Genomic DNA, 23,757 nt, shown 5'->3' with positions numbered 1-23,757 from the left:
TGTTTGCACTTTTTCACTTTTTATATACCATGAAGTCATGGGACCAGAAGCCATGATCTTAGTTTGTCGAATGGTGAGTTTTACGCCAGCTTTTTCACTCTCCTCTTTTAACTTCATCAAGAGTCTCTTTAGTTCTTCTTCACTTTCTGCCCTTAGAGTGATATCATCTGCCTATTTGAGGTTGTTGACCTTTCTCCCAGAAACCTTGATTCCAGCTTGTGAGTCATCTAGCCTGGAAGTTTTCAATTATATAATCTGCATTTAAGTTAAAGAAGCAGGGTGACAATATATAAGGAGCCTTGACATACTGTTTTCTCAATTTTGAACAAGTCCATTGTTCCATGTGGTTCTGACTGTTGTTTCTTGACCTGCATGCAGGTTTCTTAAGAGGCAGGTAAGGTGGTCTGGTATTGTCATCTCTTGAAGAATTTTCCACAGTTTGTTGTAATCCACACAGCCAAAGCTTTAGCATAGTCAATGAAGCAGAAGTAGATATTTTTCTAGAATTCCCTTTCTTTTCCTATGATCCAGCAGATTTTGGTAATTTGATCTCTGGTTCCTCTGTCCTTTTCTAAACCCATCTCGTGCATCTGGAAATTCTTGGTTCACATACTGCTAAAGCCTAGCTTAAAGGATTTTAAACATAATATTGTTGGCATGTGAAATGAATGTAATTGTATGGTAATTTGAACATTCTTAGGCATTGCCTTTCTTTGGGATTGAAATGAAAACTAACCTTTTCCAGTCATGTTGCCTTTGCTGAGTTTTCCAAATTTGCTGGCATATTGAGTGCAACACTTTAACACCATCATCTCAGTGGGACAACAAGTGGGCATGTCATCTGAATATGTGGAGCTGCTGAACGGCATGTCCCTGATTGTCAGGGCCTGACAAAACATGGTCCACTGGAGATGGAAATGGCAAACTATTTTTGCATTCTTTCTTTGAGAACCCATGAACACAATAAAAAGACAAACATATATGACAATGGAAGGTGAGCCCCCAGGTCAGTAGATCTCCAATATGCTTCTAGGGAAGAGCAGAGAAACAGCTCCATAAAGAATTATCCATTAAAAGTTATTTAAATTGGTTTCAATGTCAAGCTCTTATAGTAGTTCATTCTCATTCAACTCTTGACTGATTTGAATGGATCATTAACTTGATTATTTGTAGAAATACACCCACCACAAATATTTAATTCCAATGCTATTTACTCAGCCCTTCCTAGATGCTCATGGCACAGTATCTTTGGAACATGATTTTCTCCATGTGAGGAATTAAGCAAGAAAAACCTCTAGGGGGCTAACCAGTAAAAAAGGCTCAGCTGTGTTCACTAAAATAGCCTTCCTGTGTTCATTAGACTCCCCTTCCAAGCACCCTATCTTTTGGAGATGAGAACCCCCCAACTGGTTAATTTCACTATGGCAGATTGGAAGACAGCACATATCTAGAGTGTGTGAATTCACTGACATCCTCATTTATAAATGAGTGGCTTGTACGTTTACTTACCATGAAATAATTCCACAAAGAATGGTTGTGTTAGGACAACTGAAAGGAAAACAAACAAACAAAAAATTATTTTTTGCAACACAAATACCAAGTATTCCAATGGCATAACTGAACTCTTTAAATTGAGGCCATAGGCCATGGCACAGCATTTCTAGTTAAAAATAGAATAACATTCAATGATGGTTTTCTAAATCCATATAAATTTGCCAGGAGCAGTTGATGGTTCCACATATTTTTGAATTTCATCAGTGTAAGGAGTAAATAAAAGGAATTTGAATGGTATTTCAGTGTCCTGGAACAAACCCTATTATGCTTTTATATATATTGCTAAAAGTGTGGCATGTGAATTATTTAAGTTCACTTCCTTATAGTCTTAAAGCAGGATTGAAATGGATCAAGAACTATATATAACCAGTGAGCCAGCCAAGTCAAGCATATGTGAAGATAGAAAATCCTCCATAAATGTGATACACAACATTAACTATAAATGTAACCATGGACTCCCATTTCATTGGTGATTTCCAATATCCTTCTCAAGTGTTATGTAAGTATAATTAATCAAAAATTCAGACAGAAATCTTCCCTTGTGGCTCAGTCATAAAGAATCTACCTCCAATGCAGGAGAGACGGGTTCTATCCTTGGTCTAGGAAGATTCCACATGTTGTGGAGCTGCTAAACCCATGAACCACAACTGCTGAGCCTGTGTACTAGAGCCTGGGAGCTTCAACTACTGAAGCCCACACATCCTAGTGTTCATGCTCAACAGCAAGAGAAGTCATTGCAATGAGAATCCCGTGCACCACAAGTGGAGAGTAGCTCCCACTCGCCACAACTAGAGAAAAGTCTGTCCAGCAAGGAAGACCCAGCACAGCCAAAAATAAATGAATAAATAAATAAAAATTTACAAATTCAGACAGAAAAGCCAGATGGGAGGCAAACCTTCATCAAAATCCTTTTGTGAGAGACACTGCTTTTCTAGAATTTAAAAACAGCAGTCCATTATATTAAAGGGAGATTTAACCTAAAGAAATTGACCAAGTAGCAAGCCATGCTACTCCACATTTCTTTATATCATGTTATTGTGAGAGACGGTCAATCATGGTGCTTCCATAGAGACAGTGTATGATGTCAAAATCATTGCTTATTCAAACAAATGTATTCATCCAGTGTGGTGGTTAGTCATCAAATGAATAGAACACTTGATTTTTTCATTTCTCAGAGAGACATGATGTAAAAATTGCCCATGAAAGCAGAACTTCAGTATGTGTGTGTTAGTCACTTAGTCGTGTCCAACTCTTTGCGACCCCCATGGACTGTAGCCTGCCTGGCTCTTCTGTCTACGGGATTCTCCATGCAAGAATACTGGAGTGGGTTGCCATTCCCTTCTCCAGGGAATCTTCCTGACCCAAGGATTGAACCTGGGTCTCCTGCGTGACGGGAAGATTCATTACCATCTGAGCTATAGGGAAGTCCACCAACTTCAGCATAGGATAGTATAAAAAAAAGTAGTAAAAATGAGCAATTAAAAGAATAAATTCAGAGTAAGTTAATGATAGTTATAGCCTTATTGTAATTTTTTTTCTACATGCCATTATATTGATGCTTCCCATATCATTTTCCTGATACGTTGTCTGGATTGTACTCAAAATGTAACTTTGAACATTACAGTTCAACAGTAAATCCAGAGTTTTATGAAAAAAGAGAGGATATACTGCTCTTGTTTTTATTCTTGCTGTAACCAATTACAACAAACATAGTGACTCAAAGCAACTCACATTTATTTTCTTTCCGTCTGGTCATTCAGAAGTTTGACAAATGTCTCACTGTGTTAAAATTAAGGCATGGAATGGACTGTGTTCTTTCTATACGCTCTAGGGGATTATGCATGTGTTTCCCTTTTCCATATAGTTGACCTGCATTCCTTGGCTTATGACCTCTTCCTCCATCTTAAGAGCCAGGACCCATCACATCTCTCTGACCCTTCTTCAGTTGTTGCATCTCTGTCTATCTGATCTAGTCTGGAAAGGTCCTTTGCTTTTAAGAACTCATAACTAGGTTGGGCCAACCAGGATAATCCATCCCATGTCAAGGTCTTTAACCTTAATACCATTCAAAAGGTCACTTTTCTTCTGTAAAATAACATATTTACAGGTTTAGGGAATGCCTACCCCAAAGCAGAAATACAGCAAATGATTAAAGTGTATTTAACTGCAGTTACAATTGATTGTCATTGACATTCTTGCTCCAGTTTTTGTCAGCATTTTTTGTTGAGTCTTTACTATAATGTTTATTCAGTTTACCCCAAAACTTTAGCATAATCTGAATCAAAAATCTGTCATTCATCACAGGGTGTGGAAATAACCTGCTGACCTTTGTCCTACAAAAAGCTGACAGGATTCTCTTGTTTGGTATGTACAGCCAGCAGTTTGGAGTTGCTCTCCAAAGCCCTTGCCAATTCTTGCAACTAAAAAGATGCTAAAAACATTACTTTGCACTTAGACTTTTAGCTGTACACTTAGACCAGCCTTTTTCCTTTTGAGATAACTTAAAAATTATATATGGTAAGTATTTCAAAAAGAGTAGTGACTGTTTAGTAAGAATACCTAGTTATATGCTTTTACAGATTTTTATGAACTTAACCAAATACCTCAGTCCCTCTCATTTTTTGCTTTTTCATTTTTATCCATTCTTATATGTCATCATGTAGGGGTGAGGGTCAAATGTGCTGATATTAGATTTGTCGGCAATTAGATGTTATGCAAATGTTAATTATTTATAATTTATTCTCTTAGCACTCTATTATTTTCATTTTAATTAAAACAGTAAATCACTTACATATATACGTGTGCATTCATATGCACACAGAGAAAAAGACAAGCGACATGATTAGCTAGGTGGTTCAAGAAATAGTTTCAGAACTTCCATATTTGCTGTCTTTTTCTTTATGTAGAACCACTTTAAAATTTCCATATCTTCTCTTGACATGGGGCTGAGACTGGGGCAGGACTAGGTTTTAAACTGCCCTGCTGCTGCTGCTGCTTAATTGCTTCAGTTGTGTCTGACTCTTTGCCACCCTGTGGACTGTAGCCTGCCAGACTCCTCTGTCCATGGGATTTTCCAGGCAAGAATACTGAAGTGGTTTTCCATGCCCTCCTCCAGGGGATCTTCTCAAACCAGGGATCAAGTCTGGGTCTGCTGCATTGCACTGCACTAAGACACCAGGGAAGCCAGTTAAATTGCCCTAGGGTATCTAGCATAAATTAAATTCCTAAGACCCGTGGGTTGATAAATTAACATCTTTATTCCACTTTTACTTTGGAAGAACTGTTTCAAAATAAACCACCTCACAGCAAGTTATAGGCACTCAAGAGAGATCTTCAGGAGAGAGAGGGAACTTGTCTTTCCAGTTTGCTTCTTAGCAGGAAAGAAAACAGGGAAGTGGGGTTGCCTAAGTGGTCATAGTGTCTTCATAGTTGTGCCTATCTGTGCTCACTTCCATTAATACTTTAATTTTCAAATTAATTTTGGCTGAGGCCTTGTGTATACAGGAAATACCACTGGAATTTTCATAAATTCTAGAAGAAATACCTTGTGTTTGGATTTTCATAGCATCTTTTCTTGGAGGCTCAGGGCACCTGCTCCATTTCAGGTTCATATGATCCACCCCCAGAAGCACATAATACTTTCTGAAAGATCCCTCTGCCAGGGGGCTCTCAGTAAATCCCTCTGCAGCCAGACAAGTTGGCCTTTATTTTTTGCATTGCTCTGGGCATCTCACATGACATTCCCAAATAAGGTATTGTGCTACAAGCCTGCTATGATTGCTAGTAATGACTTAACTGCAAAGGAATTATAACAGTATGAATAACAGTGGTTTGCACTGTGAATGTCCTCGCTACTCCAAAAACGCCAGAGCAACAAATAGAAAATGCTTCTTATTTGAAAGTATGAAAGGAGTAAAAGTCAGAAGACTACAACTGCTGCTAATCTGTAAACACTGATTGTTCATTCAACAGCAGGAAGCAAAACAAATGTAAAACGAGTGATGGCATTAGCCATTTTGCTGTGTGTAAAGGCAGTTATATAAAAGGAATGAAAATAAAATAAAAATCATATTCAAACACAAAACATTTGGGCGGAAATAGGTTTTTGCTTCCAAACTTGTTAAACCAGAAATTCTTGTGCATTTTGACTTTGATGTTTGTTAGAATCACATTACTATTGTCAGGGGATATGTGTCTTTTCCCTTATAGTCTATCTAGCATTGTAGATCAGGGTCAGAGAAGTACAAAATTAAATTTATGTTCTCAATACCTCTTGCTTCCAAAAAGAATATGCTTCTTTTCATAAATAAATATTACATCATTTTTTAAAAGTGCAAAAGTTTTTATAGAAAAAGATATTAAATGGCATTATTTATTACACAGCATATAAAGATAAACATGAATAAAGAGTTTACCCACTCAAGATGCAGTAAATATTCCTATGACATATGTACAACTTCAATCAGTCATTTATTTACTAAACTGATTTTTAAACTCTATCTTAGAATTTAACTGTACATTAGAATTGTAATGGAGTTAAAGATTATAGATTGGATGAAACCTTGTGTCGCATTGTAATTTAGGACAGTGAATTGAACAGACATTTATTTAATAAGAGATAGGAAACTGAGAGATTTCCCAGTCTAGAGAACAAGTGAATGCTTCTTAGCTTTTAGAAATTTAGAATTGCTAATATATAGGACTTTGCACACTGTAATGAATAACCTTTAATTCATGACTTTGAATAGATGCTATATTCCATTAATAATCTTGCTCTGCCAACTTATTTTTAAGCATCTTTGTATTCTAAAATAGAAAAGATGAACTCTAAATTATTTCAAAAATCCACCTACTTGGACATTCCTTTTACTCAGATATCCTTTCCACTTGAAACTATCCTAATCTGATTTAATTGCTTCTTTTCATGACCTCACGAGAGTTGTTTGTTTGTTTTTTTTTTTTAATCTAAACATCTATTCTCAATGCCTTGAATGCCTCAAGCCCAGCATCCTGAAATCTTGGCAAACCAGATGCATGAAAGAAGGATAGTATCTCCAACTGGTAGGGACATCTTCCACAATGGCAGTTACCTGTAGAGACTCATTGGCTACTCAACTATCAGGTGAACCCTAGGTTGGGAGATTTACTTCCTCCTCTTGCTCTCTATGTTTGAATACTCACTTGTTCCCCCATCGGACAAGAAATGGCTTACACTTAGGATTCTTGAATGATTGCCAGAAAGGAATTGACTCTGAGAATTGTCATTTTCCAGGTTCCCATAGAGTGCAGTAAACCTGAGAGACTGCCCTGATAGGAACATAGCAGTAACGATCTAGATGATAATCATAACTAATTACATAGTTATCTTCTAAGGTGGGGTAGAAGGATCTGTCACACCTCATTTTCGTACTACTATAAGAAAATTAATATTCATACTTATATTCAGCCTTAGGTCACTGAAGTCACATAAAGACTATGATGCAAAATTTACTATGCAATTTCATGTGTTAGTCCCAAATACTTAGGTATTTTCTCATTTTCTAAACAAGGTCAGGGGTTGACACACTATGGATGGCAGGCCAAATGGGGCCTGCTCTCTGTCTTTGGCAAGCCCACAAACTAAAATATGATTTCGAAGTCATTGAAAACAACTAAAGGAAGAATAATATGCTGCTGCTGCTGCTAAGTCATTTCAGTCGTGTCCGACTCTGTGCGACCCCATAGACGGCAGCCCACCAGGCTCCCCCGTCCCTGGGATTCTCCAGGCAAGAACACTGGAGTGGGTTGCCATTTCCTTCTCCAATGCATGAAAGTGAAAAGTGAAAGTGAAGTCACTCAGTCATGTCTGACTCTTTGCGACCCCATGGATTGCAGCCTACCAGGCTTCTCTGTTCATGGGATTTTCCAAGCAAGAGTACTGGAGTGGGGTGCCATTGCCTTCTCTGGAAGAATCACATATCACAGCATATAAAAATTATAGGAAATACAAATTTTGGTCTACATAAATAAATATGCATTTGAATACAGCCATCCTTGTTTATATATATATTCTTGATGACTGCTTTTACACTACAACTGCAGAGTTGAAGAGTTACAACAGAAACCATATGGCCCATAAAGTCTCAAATATTTACTCTCTGGCCATTTACAGCAGACCTCTCTACCTCTGAACTGGATTATTTACTCTTCAGGGTCGAAGACCATATTTTGGACATTTCTACCAGCTCTCAGATTAAAGAAAAAAATAGGAAGTACTCAATGACAATTCAGTGTTACTCACTTCAATGTGACTGCCAAATAAAACAAGCCTAAGCTACTCTTGTTATCAGAGGACATTGTGGCCTGGAGGCATTTTAAGGCTTGTGAGCAGGACTCCTGGTGTTCATGACAGAGTGGCTACACATGGAGCAAATGCTTTGTATAATTAATTACTTACTCTACCTTCATTCTTCAACTGGAGAGAATGCAGACTTAAAGTAGTGGAGAGAAAATGGAAAGAAAAATGAAACTCTCTCTCTATCATACACATACCCACAAACACAGACACACACAGACTACAATTGGCGGGGGATGGGGGGACGGAAAGAGAAGGAAACGGGAACAGTACTAATTTGTAGTTTAAAATAGTAACTTACAAAGTGTGTGATAAGCACATATTAGAATTTGTTAATTTTTTCCTTTGTATGTATGTGCTTAGTTGCTCAGCGGTATCCGACTCTTTGTAATCCCGTGGACTGCAGCCCACCAGGCCCCTCTGTCCATGGGGGTTCTCCAGGCAAGAATATTGGAGTGGGTAGTCATGTCCTCCTCCAGGGCATCTTCCCAACTCAGGGATTGAGGCCAGGTCTCCCAAATTGCAGGCAGATTTTTTACCACCTGAGCCATCAGGGAAGCACATTTTTTTCCTTTAATGCTCACAAAAATCTCTTAAGGTGGTTTTATGCTATTGCTAGGAATTCCATGGCAGTTCAGATAGTAAAGAATCTGCCTGCAATGCAGGAGACTCAGGTTTGGTCTTTGGGTTGGAAAGATCCTCTGGAAAAGAGAATGGCTTCCCAACTCCAATATTCTTGCCTGGAGAATTCCATGGACAGAGAAGGCTGGAGGGCTACAGTCCATGGGGTCACAAAGAATTGGACACAACGGACCAACCTAGACAGCATATTCAAAAGCAGAGACATTACTTTGCCAACAAAGGTCCATCTAGTCAAGGCTATGGTTTTTCCAGTAGTCATGTATGGATGTGAGAGTTGGACTATACAGAAAGCTGAGTGCCAAAGAATTGATGCTTTTGAACTGTGGTGTTGGAGAAGACTCTTGAGAGTCCCTCGGACTGCAAGGAGATCCAACCAGTCCATTCTGAAGGAGATCAGTCCCGGATGTTCATTGGAAGGACTGATGGCGAAGCTGAAACTCCAATACTCTGGCCACCTCATGCAAACCGTTGACTCATTGGAAAAGACCCTGATGCTAGGAGGGATTGAGGGCAGGAGGAGAAGGGGACGGCCGAGGATGAGATGGCTGGATGGCATCACCGTCTCGATGGATGTGAGTTTGAGTGAACTCCGGGAGTTGGTGATGGACAGGGAGGCCTGGCGTGATGCAGATCATGGGGTCGCAAAGAGTCAGACATGACTGAGCGACTGAACTGAACTGAACTGAACTGAGTGACTAACACTTTCACTTTCATACTATTATCATCTCAGAGTTGAATATACAGATTGATTGTGGTTAAGTAACTTCTATAGGTTTGAAAAGGTGGGAAAAGTAGTTAGGATGAAGATCTTTCCTATAATATGTATTTGTTATAAGTTTAAATTATGCTCCCCCCTACCCCATGCATTTAGATATTGAAGAGCTATCCCTCAGTATCTCAGAATGTGTCTGTATCTGGAGATAGACTCTTTAAAGAGGTAATTATGATAAAATGAGATAATTTGATGCCTCCGATCTAATGTGACTAGCTAGTATCCTTATACAAATATGAAAGCCTGACACAGATATGTGTAGAGGGAAATACAGAGGGAAGACTATGTGAACCCACAAAAGGAAGATGACCTTGGACAAGCCAAGGAGAAGGGCTCAGAAGAAACCAAACCTATTGACACTTGATAATAGATTCCTATCCTCTAAAACTCTGAGAAAATAATTTCTGTTGTTTAAACCTCCCTGTCTGAAGAACTTGTCATGGTGGATCTAGAAAGCTAACACCATATCTAAAAAAGTTCAAGACAAATGTGATTTCTATGAGACCAACTATCTGCTGCTCAGTTCAGTTCAGTTCAGTCTCTCAGTTGTATCTGACTCTTTCCGACCCCAAGAAGCGCAGCACGCCAGGCCTCCCTATCCATCACCAACTCCCAGAGTTTACTCAAACTCATGTCTGTTGAGTCAGTGATGCCATCCAACCATCTCATCCTCTGTTGCCCCCTTCTCCTGCCTTCAGTCTTTCCCAGGATCAGGGTCTTTTCCAATGAGTCAGTTCTTCACGTCAGGTAGCCAGAGTATTGGAGTTTCAGCTTCAGATTAGTCCTTCCAATGAATGTTTCAGGACTGATTTCTTTTAGGATGGACTGATTGAATCTCCTTTTTGTCCAAGGGACTCTCAAGAGTCTTCTCCAACACTACAGTTCAAAAGCATCAGTTCTTTGGTGCTCAGCTTTCTGTATAGTCCAACTCTCACATCCATATATGACTACTGGAAAAACTGTAGCTTTGATTAGTGTCATGTCTCTGCTTTATAATAAGCTGTCTAGGTTGGTCATAACTTTTCTTTCAAGGAGCAAGCATCTTTTAATTTTATGGCTGCAGTCACCATCTGCAGTGATTTTGGAGCCCCTCAAAAATAAAGTCTGTCACTGTTTCCATAGGTGGAAGATAGAGATAAGATGCAAGCTCTTTTGAGGAAATAGGTCTAAATAAGATTATACAAAGAGGAATTGTAGGTGGAAAAGAAAAACAAAGGCTTAATAGAAACCTGAAGAAATTCAGCGTTTAAAACCAGCAAACATACCTAAGAAGAAGTGGCCAGTAAGTTAAAAAAAAACAATCAGAGGAATACAGTGTCACAGAAACTTAGAGAAATAGTCTATCAAATGGGAGGGAGCAGAAAACTGTGTAAAGGGTTTATTCAGAAGACATATTGCAATAAGGAGATCACCAGAACCATTTTAAAGAACAATTTCTGTGAAATGGAGGGGAATTGAAACCTGATTGTGGTCAGTTGAAAGAAGGTTCAATAAGTACGAAATTTTTTTCTAAGATGTTTTAACATTAAGAGAGCAAAGGAAATGAACAGCAGCTTGTGGCTGGTGGGAAATGTGAAGTCTTTCTTTCTTTCTTTTCTTTTCTTTTCTTTTTTTTTTAAGGTGGAGTGATATTAAGACTTCATTGCTGATGCTTGTTTTGCTGTTGGAAATAATTTGGGAGTGAGAAAAACTTGATGAAGTGAGAAAGTGGCTAATTGTGCATGCAGTATTGAAAAAGGAAGCCATTAAATGAGTGGGAGTGAAGGGAGATCTTCAGGCCTGAAGAAACTGGTCTTAGATAAGAGTGGATATCACCTTGCTTTCTTTCTATGCAGAGGAAAGAGACTATCTGAGTATGGACACAGATGAGTGAGTGAATTTAGTTACAGGAAGATAAGATATATTCTTAGGATAACAAATTATTTTCAGTGGCTTTTGGTGTGGATAACTTTCTTTAGTGTAGAGTGAGAGAGAATGGTGTAAGTGTTTGAGAGAGAAGCAAAGGTGTGAAATTGGAACTTAAGACCTTGAAGAAGTGTAGTGGAATTATAATATGTGCTGAGTGCCCATTTGAGATCCATAAACATAAATTTAAAGTGAGATCAGTCCACAGAGTGGAAGAATTTTTTTTTCCTCCAGCCATACACAGCTGGTGAGAAGACCAGTTGTCAGTGAATAGTTGGATTTAACCATGGTTGGGGGTGTGCCAGCAAGTAGGTCAGAAGAAGAGGAGGCCAAAGCCATTAGCTAGGCATGGGTCATAGTGCTGCACAGTTATCCAAGGAATCTAAGGAATCTCCGCTGGATAAGAGAGGAGCGAGGATGGGGATTTGGAAAAAAATAAAGAGAAAGATAGATTTGAAGCGTAAAAAAGTAGAGTCAAGAACTGGAGGTCTAGGGAAGCTCGAAACTGAGCTGGAGTGCAGCAAGAAAGAATGGTCATGAAAAGGGAAATTTAAAATGCAGGTTTTTGAGTTGGAGTTAATAGAAATGAAAACAAGATCCAGGAGGGAATAACCTTAGAAGCTGCAGACATCAAAGATTTCAGATGAATCAATGTTGAATTCCCAAGCATGATGACTAGAGCAGCAAAGGCGACATCAGTGAGCCGCGGAACTAGAGATGGTTATGAATAAGGAGAGCTGTACTTTTCCTCTCAAAGTGCTAAAGGGTGAGCGAGTCTTTACATCTTAGTAAAGCCCTTTTTCTACTTTCCAGAAGCTGCAGCTAATGACTGAGTTTTTAGAGATGAATAAATTCTCTGTTTATCCCATCACTAAATGGTACAAATCAGTTAGTAACAGGGAGCATGTGTGTTGGTTGCTCAGTCATGAGCTATTCTTTGTGACTTCATGGACAGTTGCCCACCAGGCTTCTCTGTCCATGGAATTCTCCAGGCAAAAATACTGGAGTGGGTTTCTATTTCCTTCTCCAGGGGATCTTCCCAATGCAGGCAGATTCACCATCTAAGCTATCATATTAGAACACCTGAAAAAATGTTTCTTCTCAGACCCAAGAATTACTGGCACATATATATGTTTAGGGATAATTGTAATTGCTTTATTCTGTCGAACAAAAGGTTAGAGTATTTCTCAGGAACAATCTTACATTTGCGTGTTATTTGGAAATTTTGTTCTCTAAATTAATAACAGAAGTTAAAGCAGTAGCATTTTAAAAATTATATTAATTTCAGTCTAGAATAAAAAAAAAATATCCTAAATGGAGAAGAAATAGCCATACAATAGAGAGGCTTTAGTTACTTCAGGAAAGTTGAGAAAGCAGATTAGAACACACTTGAATGGGTAAACTCTAGTCAATTAATGGTTTATTCTTTGGTCTAAAAATGTAAAGCACGATAGCATTAAGGTGTGTCCAGAGGTGACGTTAGAAGTGATATGAAAAAGTAGACTATGAAGAATTACATATGCACTACTAGATTTTATGTGCCTTTACGTAGCATCCACTCTCTAATGGGATATGAAAGATGAGTAGAACATTTTCAGAAGGAAATATTTATTTCACTTATGGTATACTGCTATAATCCTTGACAGGTGATTGACTTTTTAAAAAGAACCAAGAAGAAAATTAAATAATTCTTCTATAAGGCATAGCTTATTTTAAAAGAACAGCACATTCTTAAAGTCCTATAAAAAGGATCCTTTCTGTAGGTAACAAGACTGCTAATTCATAAAATGATAAGGAGGTAAGTGTGCCATCTATTGGTGAGACAAGCACATAGTAAAAATACCTGCAAAGCCATTGGTCTCAGGGCAAGTTACATAGGCATCTTTTTCTAAGTCATATAAAGTAATGCTTCATGAGAGCGAAATACCATAGTCTACTCACAGAAAAACTGGGGCTTGTTGTCTCTGTTAGTAGCCCAGCAAACACGGAAGTCAAATCAGAAGTCAGGGCATCATAGTTCCCACCCAGCTTTATGCAATATGCAACGTAAGGTTGCATGTATTGTTTCATGTCCAAAGGTTCCATTTTTCTTTTTTATAATAATAAATTAAGAGATAACAAGTATTAATTAATTCCTTTAAGTTCTAACATTTTGAAAATTTTATAGCTTGAATGTATGCATAGATGCAGATGCTATTTCATTTAAGTAAGTTTACCATTTTTTAAATTTACTCGTAGACACATACAGATTCCTTTGCTGTAAACTGTAGAAGCCATTGCATATAAGGTCTTACTTTTAGAGGCAGAGAAATTACTCAGTTCAGTTCAGCTCAGTCGTGTCCGAATCTTTGCGACCTCATGAAATGTAGCACGCCAGGCCTCCCTGTCCATCACCAACTCCCGGAGTTCACTCAGATTCACGTCCATCGAGTCAGTGATGCCATCCAGCCATCTCATCCTCGGTCGTCCCCTTCTCCTCCTGCCCCCAATCCCTCCCAGCATCAAAGTCTTTTCCAATGAGTCAACTCTTCACATGAGGTGGCCAAAGTACTGGAGTTTCAGCTTTAGCATCATTCCTTCCAAAGAAATTCCAGGGCAGATCTCCTTCAGAATGGACTGGTTGGATCTCCTTGCAGTCTGAGGGACTCTCAAGAGTCTTCTCCAACACCACAGTTCAAAAGCATCAATTCTTCGGCGCTCAGCCTCCTTCACAGTCCAACTATCCCATACATGACTACCGGAAAAGCCATAGCCTTGACTAGACGGACCTTAGTTGGCATAGTAATGCCTCTGCTTTTGAATATGCTATCTAGGTTGGTCCTAACTTTTCTTCCAAGGAGTAAGCGTCTTTTAATTTCATGGCTGCAGTCACCACCTGCAGTGATTTTGGAGCCCCCCAAAATAAAGTCTGACACTGTTTCCACATCTATTTCCCATGAAGTGATGGGACCACATGCCATGATCTTTGTTTTCTGAATGTTGAGCTTTAAGCCAACTTTTTCACTCTCCTCTTTCACTTTCATCAAGAGGCTTTTTAGTTCGTCTTCACTTTCTGACATAAGGGTGGTGTCGTCTGCATATCTGAGGTTATTGATATTTCTCCCGGCAATCTTGATTCCAGCTTGTGTTTCTTCCAGTCCAGCGTTTCTGACGATGCACTCTCATATAAGTTATATAAGCAGGGTGACAGTATACAACCTTGACGTACCCCTTTTCCTATTTGGAACCAGTCTGTTTTTCCAGGTCTAGTTCTAACTGTTGCTTCCTGACCTGCATACAGATTTCTCAAGAGACAGGTCAGGTGGTTTGGTATTCCCATCTCTCTCAGAATTTTCCACAGTTTATTGTGGCCCACACAGTCAAAGGCTTTAGCATCAGTCATTCCAAAGAACACCCAGGACTGATCTCCTTTAGGATGGACTGGTTGGATTTCCTTGCAGTCCAAGGGACTCTCAAGTCTTCTCCAACACCACAGTTCAAAAGCATCAATTCTTCGGTGCTCACCTTTCTTCACAGTCCAACTCTCACATCCATACATGACCACAGGAAAAACCATAGCCTTGACTAGACGGACTTTAGCCTGCAAAGTAATGTCTCTGCTTTTTAATATGCTATCTAGGTTGGTCATAACTTTTCTTCCAAGGAGTAAACATCTTTTAATTTCATGGCTGCAATCACCTTCTGCAGTGATTTTGGAGCCCAAAAAAGTAAAGACTGACACCGTTTCTACTGTTTCCCCATTTATTTCCCATGAAGTGATGGGACCAAATGCCATGATCTTTGTTTTCTGAATGTTGAGCTTTAAGCCAACTTTTTCACTCTCCTCTTTCACTTTCATCAAGAGACTTTTTAATTCCTCTTCACTTTCTGCCATAAGGGTGTTGTCTTCTGACTATCTGAGGTTATTGATTTCTTCCGGCAATGTTGATTCCAGCTTGTGCTTCTTCCAGTCCAGCGTTTCTCATGATGTACTCTGCATAGAAGTTAAATAAGCAGGGTGAAAATATACAGCCTTGACGTACTCCGTTTCCAATTTGGAACCAGTCTGTTGTTCCATGTCCAGTTCTAACTGTTGCTTCCTGACCTGCATATAGGTTTCTCAAGAGGCAGGTCAGGTGGTCTGGTATTCCCATCTCTTTCAGAATTGTCCACAGTTTATTGTGATCCACACAGTCAAAGGCTATGGCATAGTCAATAAAGCAGAAATAGATGTTTTTCTGAAACTCTCTTGCTTTTTTATGATCCAGCGGATGTTGACAATTTGATCTCTGGTTCCTCTGCCTTTTCTAAAACCAGCTTGAACATCTGGGAGTTCACAGCTCACTTATTGCTGAAGCCTGTCTTGGAGAATTTTGAGCATTACTTTACTAGCGTGTGAGATGAGTACAATTACTCAGTAAGTTGTAATTGAATGTATGCTAAATCACTTCAATCGTGTCGAACTCTTAGAGACCCTATGGAATGTAGCCTGCCAGGCTTCTCTATCCATGGAATTCTACAGACAAGGCTACTATAGTGAGTTGCCATATCCTCCTCCAGGGGATCTTCCCAACCCAGGGATTGTACCTTCATCTCTTATGTTTCCTGCATTGGCATGCAAGTTCTTTACCTCTTGCACCACCTGGGAAACCCCTAAAACTGAATACACAAACAAATAGTAAACCACAATATATATATATATTTAAACTGAAATACAGTTGACTCACAATACTGTATTAGTTTCTGGTGTATATCCGAAGAAAACAGAAACACAAATTTGAAAAGATAGATGCACTTCAATATTTAAAGTAGCATTATTTGCAATAGTCAAAATATGAAAACAACTTAAGTGTCCATTAGGAGATTAGTGGATAAAGAAGATACGTATATTAGAATTTATGTAAATATTGTGCTGTGCCGCTGTGCTCTGTCATGTCCAACCCTGTAACCCCATGGACTATAGACTACCAGGCTCCTCTATCCATGGGATTTTTGAGGCAAGAATACTGGAGCAGGTTGCCATTTCCTCCTCCGAGGGATCTTCCCAGTCAGGGATTGAACCCACATCTCCTGCCTCGGCAGGTAGATTCTTTACTATTGAGGCACCCAGGAAGCCCATAATGGAATATTACATATCCAGGATGATATTTTGCCATTTGAAAATACATGGATGGACCTGAAACAAATTATCCTTAGTGAAGTAGGTTAGGCAAAGATAAACACTGCATATATTTTCATTTATATGTGGAATTTGAAAAAATAAAACAAATGACCAAATATAACCAAACAGAAATTGATTCACACCTCTTTAAGCTGTGTAAGCATTAGCTTTCATTAACCTGTGGCTCAGTGTTCACTTATACATTATAAATTCAAGAAATCTTTTATTTAAATTTTTATTTAAAGAAATTAAAGTAGTATTTCTGGGTTTTATTGTCATTCTTTGTTCGCTTTTTAAGTGACATAAAGACTTAGGGTGTTTTTTGAAAAACGTTGTAAACAAAATGTATTACCATTTTCTGAATCCACTTCAAAATTAGTATATTTAAGACATGACAATACCTTGTGATGAATATTACAGGGAAGCTAGCCGATACAGAGAAATTGGCACAACTTTTGCGGACATTATTAGCATGCTTTAACCAAAATCACTGCAGATGGTGATTGCAGCCATGAAATTAAAAGACGCTTACTCCTTGGAAGGAAAGTTATGACCAAACTACGTAGCATATCACAAAGCAGAGACATTACTTTTCCAACAAAGGTCTGTCTAGTCAAGGCTGTGGTTTTTCCAGTGGCCATTTTATGGATGTGAGAGTTGGACTGTGAAGAAAACTGAGCGCTGAAGAATTGATGGTTTGGAACTGCAGTGTTGGAGAAGACTCTTGAGAGTCCCTTGGACTGCAAAGAGATCCAACCAGTCCATTCTAAAGGAGATCGGTCCTGGGATTTCTTTGGAAGGAATGATGCTAAAGCTGAAACTCCAGTACTTTGGCCACCTCATGTGAAGAGTTGACTCATTGGCAAAGACTCTGATGCTGGGAGGGATTGGGGGCAGGAGGAGAAGGGGACGACCGAGGATGAGATGGCTGGATGGCATCACCGACTCGATGGATGTGAGTTTGAGTAAACTCCAGGAGTTGGTGATGGACAGGGAGGCCTGGGGTGCTGCATTTCATGGGGTTGCAAAGAGTCGGACATGACTGAGCGACTGGAGTAAATTAAACTGAATTCAGTACTTCTTCTTCTGGGATCTATCCTTAAGATATACTCAGTAATGCAAGGCAAGAGTTATGTACATATATGTTCAGTGTTATTTATAATTGATATATACTAAACATTAAGTTAACAATAGGTATGTGGCTTTTCAACAGTAGTTGTAGCTCTAAAGAATATTTTAAAAGTTGAGAAATTCAAACAACATGATCATCATATTTATATGGTACATTCATCAATAGTTACAGTTGACATCCTCATTAGTAAAAAAAAAGAAAAAAAAAAAAAAAAAAAACCTAAATGTCAGTGCCCCAAATAGAAGTAAAAATGGGAAAGCTAAAAACAAAGGCAATTTACAATTTCCTATCTGAATAATCTTAATATTTTTTTATACATTTTAATTAGGATTGCATTCACAAATAGTTCATTACATTTTAGTCCAGAAGTGATTGTAAATCTTAGACCTTGAGGTGTATACCAGTCATGGGCTGTTCTGAGAAGTGAGATCTCTCTGGAAAGTAACAGTACTCACTTATTAAAGTGAAATCACAGACAAAGGAAAGGCAAGCTGAACTGTTTTCCTTTTAAAGATGAAACCAAATATATCTTAAATAGGAAAAAAAAAAAAAAAACAGGAAAGGTAATAGCTCTATTAGAGGATTCTTTTCCTAACTTTAGCACTAATATTTTACTACTTTAAAGTTTTAACCATCAATAAGTTAGCTAGTTAACAATGAGGATCATTAGGATAACTTTTCTTAGAGGACAAGGAGATGGCATTTATGAGGTGGAGATGACAATATTTATAAGGCTCTTGAGTTCTCACACGTTTCAATCATTAAACTAAGCCTGAAGCATAAGCAAGCTGAATCTTTGTGTCTATGTTTCCCATTCATTCTTTTTTGTGATGAAATCATTTCATCACAAATTTTGGACAATGTATCATGATATAAAACTAGAACTTCAGATATGTGTTCGTACTATCAATGCGAATCCATTTTGTTTTGAGAAGGAATAAGAGGTGAAAGAGTGATGATACAACCTTAGTTGTTAAGACCCCATTTATGTTCCATAAGTATCAAGTCTGGAAATTCACTTACTTTTTTCAGCAAGAGCCATTTATTTGGTGCCTATTTGTAATGTTAAATTGCTTTATTTTCCTTAGCTCACTTTGCATATTATTCCAGCATATATGAACATAACATGTGAAGAAACAGTTGTGTCTCTGTGTGTGTGTGTTCAGTGGCTCAGTCATATCCAACTCTTTTGTGACCTCATGGACTGTAACCCACTGGGCTCCTCTGTCCTGGAATTTTCCAGGCAAGCATACTGGAGAGGGTTGCCATTTCCTTACTCCAGGGGATCTCCCCAACCCAGGGACTGAACCTGCATCTCTTGTACCTCCTGCATTAGTAGGTGGATTCTTTATCACTGTGTCACCTGGGAACCCCCAAAAAATAGATAACAAGTCACAGTTCAAAACCTATTTCTACAATCAATGGAAAAATCAGTATTTTCATACATTCATACAGCATGTCAGATAAAAATATATCATTTCTTTGAGAAGTTATACCATACTGATTTTATAATCTGAAAATTTGAATTATTGGCACAACCAGAAACCCTTTCATCTTCCAGAGTGGTAACTGGACATGAAAATGTGAAAATGTCTACTGAGACATTAAGTGTAAAATGTCCCCTCTTCCTCAAAATAAATCAAAATAAGACCAAGAAAAGATATTTTTTTAAAAATTTATCACAGGGACTTAAAAGGTTTTCATTTTTGTCACTTAAGAAATACACTGGGAAAGCTATACCAAGGAGGGAATTGGGAAGGACAGTTGTACAGATGACATTTTGAAATGTTGTTTTGGAGGAATGAGAGTCTTATGCAGGTAAGAGATAAAAGAAATTTATGTACATATATCCAGTTATCTGTACATAATTTATAATTAACTGGATATATCTTTGCTTTCTCATATGTTTCCTTATCAGTTTCACATTTCTTGCAATGATACTCCAAATGTTTAAGAGGCATCTGCTATTTAAACTCCCTGATTTCAAGTGCTCTATAACCTTCTGAATGAATTAACTTTTGAATCAAAATTTATCATGCTATTCTTAGTCTGACTTTTTTTTAAGTTTGATAGAAGTAGTTTGGCTATCTTTCAGTCATTCAAGCATGAAAGAGCCATATTTTTTTTCATACTTTCAGACATATTTGGAAAGATTTCCACCCTTGGTTACCTCAAGCTTATGTGCAGAATGACAATCTGATATCTGTCTTCTGGCTTCTCCAGATGCCAATCTATTATTAGGGCCCATATTCATCTCAAGAGACAGAAGATGGAGGATGGAATGAGGGAAAATGTGAATTAATGCTAGGAAAGAGAATAAGCAACAGGAGCAAGAAAACTTGGAATGTATTATCAATAGGTGCGATTCCCTACCAAACTCTCATTTTTCCCTTTCACATGAGATCTGACAAATAAATTGTGCTTTTTATAAGTGAGGGACTCTGAGAGCAAGTTATCTGATTAATTTTCAAATACAATTTTAGAGAAAAGGCGTAGGAGTCAGTAGAAAGGGAGTGTGGGTAAAAATAGAAAGAGTAGATGTTAAGATTCCTAGAGCCAGGATTTAGATTCATTATAATTCTGAATAGAAAAGGCATAATTTATAAAACAGAGAAAAATAGCATATGCATCTTCTCTCTTTAATAAACAATAAAAAACCCATGATTCCAGCATAGACAGTTTAACTTTGATTCCTTGGGAGATTGTAGAAAGACTCACTCAATAATCAATTTGACATTGCCTAGAAAAAGACCAAACATTAGGATAGTATAAACAGTCAGGCTGTGTGGACAATAAATTTGGGTCCAGTTAATTTTCTTCTCACTGTGACAGAATGGTGACTTGAAGAGAAACAGAAAGAACATAGTGTTTCAAGAAATCTTCAAGTTTCACAAAAGATCTCATTTCCATCCCAGATGGCCTTCTCTTACAGGTAAGACTTAAAAACAAACCTGTGAGACACATATGTTATGTTCCATGGGCTCCAATCAAGAGTTATTACTTCATGAAGTCTGATTACATTGCATAATAGCTATTATATTATGTTCAAATGTGTTTAAAGGAATTTATTACTTTAACTGATGTTAGTGCATCTTTAGAAATAAAATATTTAAGGGAATATTTGCAGCAGTTTAGAATATCACAATCAGGAGATGGTGTCAGAAGTTTTGATTGCATTAATCATTGAGAATAAAGCTTAGGTGTAAGAATTCTGCTTGGGCTTCATTTATTCCAATTAGAATGGAAGATGGGAAAATCAATTCTTTTTCTCTGAAAAAACAAAATTTCTACCAAAATGCTGTAGACTGAGAATTGTATAAGACACTGAAATAGTTCCAATTTGAGAGATTACCTTGGGCAATTGAGTAAAGAACATTTGGAGGTACATCTCTCTTTAACTGCTCACTTCTGAGAAATGTTTCCATCATTTTATTAAAGTCAGCATGATTTTGAATACCTCTATTGAGAAGTCCAGAATGCAAGTGTGACCACATCCACCACTATTTAACTTATCTTAGATGCTTCTTCAGTAAAATGAAGAGAATGGATGATACTTATCTTTAAGATTCTTTGTATCTCTACAAAGGATCTGATTCTCTTTCTCTCAAGAAGATCACCCAGGTTTATTAACGCATGAGCAATACTGAAGGTTTTGTTTGAGCTTCATAACAGTATTATTTAGAGCTTTTGTATTTGCTTGAAACTGACTTCTGCTTAATTTTGTGTGTATGTTTTAAATGTGGGATTTATAATGTATACAATATCACATTTTATTGTTAGTGGAAAAAATCATCCTAGCGTAATAGTAAGGATTGGGACCTGTAGTGCTTCTCTCTCCCCCAAGGAGCTTTGGTAGAATAATTGGAATGCTTTAATGCTAGCAATCACTGAGAGGAGGAACTACTGGCATTTACTGCTTGGAGAATAGGGATGCTAACATTCTGTCATGCATCAGCTAGCCCCTCATAACAAAGGATTGCTCTTCCCATTATCCAGGATTGCCCTTGAAAAAGACTGAAGAATTGTCCTAATATTTCATACTCAAAAATTTTCAGGCTTCTCCGTTTACCTTATGTCCAATATCAGAAGAATTAACACAAGGACTAGAAAGCTTCTAGAAGGTTAGTCTTTTAAGGCTATTATCATAATCTGATAAAAACCAGACATCATTACTTCATGTGTAAGAGATGCTCAGCTTGAGGTTGGCAGTCCTTTTCATGCATTCCTTGAGTGTTCTTCTCTGAAAGGGAAGAGAGTCAAGAAAATGTTGACCAACATGTTCAAGGACTGTTCTCAGAGGGGCATATACTGATCTTCAGAAAACACTTTGCAATGAGTATGTAGCCAAATCTTGGACAGAAGCCGTAGAAATGCTCAACAGCTGAGGAAAACTTGGCAGGAAATAAGAGAAAGAGGAAAAAATAACATTCCTCTGTTGGGATATTACATAGGTGGTTGAACTCTAAGCTCCTTGTGGATGAGGATGCTGGCCTCTAACGTCTTTATCCTCTGTCTAGCATCTGGAAGGATTGTAAGCAGATTGATAATATTTCATAAGAGTTGAGCAATTTCTAGATTGATAATTCTCAGAATTAAATAATTAACTCATTTCAGTATTCTCTGTGTATGTGTTTGTGTGTATTTTAATAAGCAGACAATATCGTTTGGTGAACATTACAACTACCTTAAGTCTTCAATGGGTTTCCCTGGTGGCTCAGCTGGTAAAGAATCCACCCGCAATGCAGGAAACCTGGGTTAGATCCCTGAGTTGGGAAGATCCCCTGGAGAAGGGAACGGTTACCCACTCCAATATTCTGGCCTTGAGAATTCCATGGACTGTATAGTCCACGGGGTCAAAAAAAGTCAGACACGACTGAGCAACTTTCATTTTAAGTCTTCAATGGGACTAAAAATTTCCTGGAAAGTTGAGAGATGCAAAATGTCGATGAATGTACAAACGTAATAAAGAAATGAAACATAAAATGTTCGTATTTGCTACATATTTTGCTGTTGTTTAGTCCCTCATATGTAATATGAGAATAAAGTGAGACATCAACTGTGGGACAAGCAATTAAGAGTTACAATGGGAATGTCCTGGGCCATACACAGTGTATTTCTTGCTTGTGTTGCAAGGCAAAAAAAAAAAAAAAAAAAAAAAACTTAATGGGAAATAAAAACTGTGAAGGAAAATACATTTTTCTCTTAAATATTGAATAGAGTCTTAGTAACTCATTCCTTATAGCTTCATTCTTATTGTAATGGGATGTCAAAATTTCAGAGAACATCAAATAAAACTTTATAGGTACAATATGAGTTCAATGCTAGAAATACTATTTTTATAACTTGATAGTTCTATCAATGTAAAAGACAGTAGGAAGTTTTTCAAATAGGGAATCTTTTTAAATGGTGAATTTATAGTTGTTTTTTCAAGTGCAGAACAAAATTAAAGGTGCATGTTTAAAATTTAGCAGGATAGTAATATAAACTAGGTGATTTCCTGATGGCTCAGACAGTAAAGAGTCTGCCTGTAGTGTGGGAGACCTGGGTTCAATCGTGGGTTGGAAAGATCCCTGAGAGAAGTAAATAGCAACCCACTCCTGCATTCTTGCTTGGAAAATCCCATGGATGGAGGAGCCTGGTGGGCTATAGTCTATGGGTTCACAAAGAGTCAGACATGACTGAGCGACTAACATTGGATTGGATTAGCAATATAAACTAGCATCTTCTAGTTGGTGAATTTTCCTTTCTATTTTCTTTAAATTTCTTAACAGTCATTTTATCTGAGAAAAACATAAAATGTATCCATAGAAGGTTGTAATTATTCTTTTCATTATGGAGACATTGTAGACAGATTATTTAGGGAAAGATTAACTAGTCTGTATTTTTTTCCTTCACTGAGAGCTCTTCCTTTGAGATGAGTGAGTGGGGATTTTTTCCAGCTGTTGGTAAACTGATATGTGGTGAAGATTAAGTTTCCTAGGATGATTATAAGAACAATGTAAACATATTAAGGGAGTAAACCCTAAATTTTAAGAAAAATGGATTATATATCAAAGGTTATTAAATGAAAGAAAATATGCCCCAATTAAAACGTGAGGTTTTCTGCTTTTTTTGCTTCAGTGAGACTGAGATAGGGGACACTTCTTTAGCCTGAACTCAAACAAAAATGATTTGTGCAGGAGAACTGTAGACAATTGCAGCCTACAGGTGACATAGTGAGACAAACTTTTCTTAAGCTTTTTTGAGGCTGTTATTTTAGCAAAACCTAGCTAAAGCTA

This window comes from Capricornis sumatraensis, chromosome 1 (genome assembly GCF_032405125.1).
Source record: "Capricornis sumatraensis isolate serow.1 chromosome 1, serow.2, whole genome shotgun sequence".
NCBI classification, from domain to species: domain Eukaryota; kingdom Metazoa; phylum Chordata; class Mammalia; order Artiodactyla; family Bovidae; genus Capricornis; species Capricornis sumatraensis.
The sequence above is the reverse complement of the archived record's forward strand: the minus strand, read 5'-3'. Positions refer to the sequence as shown.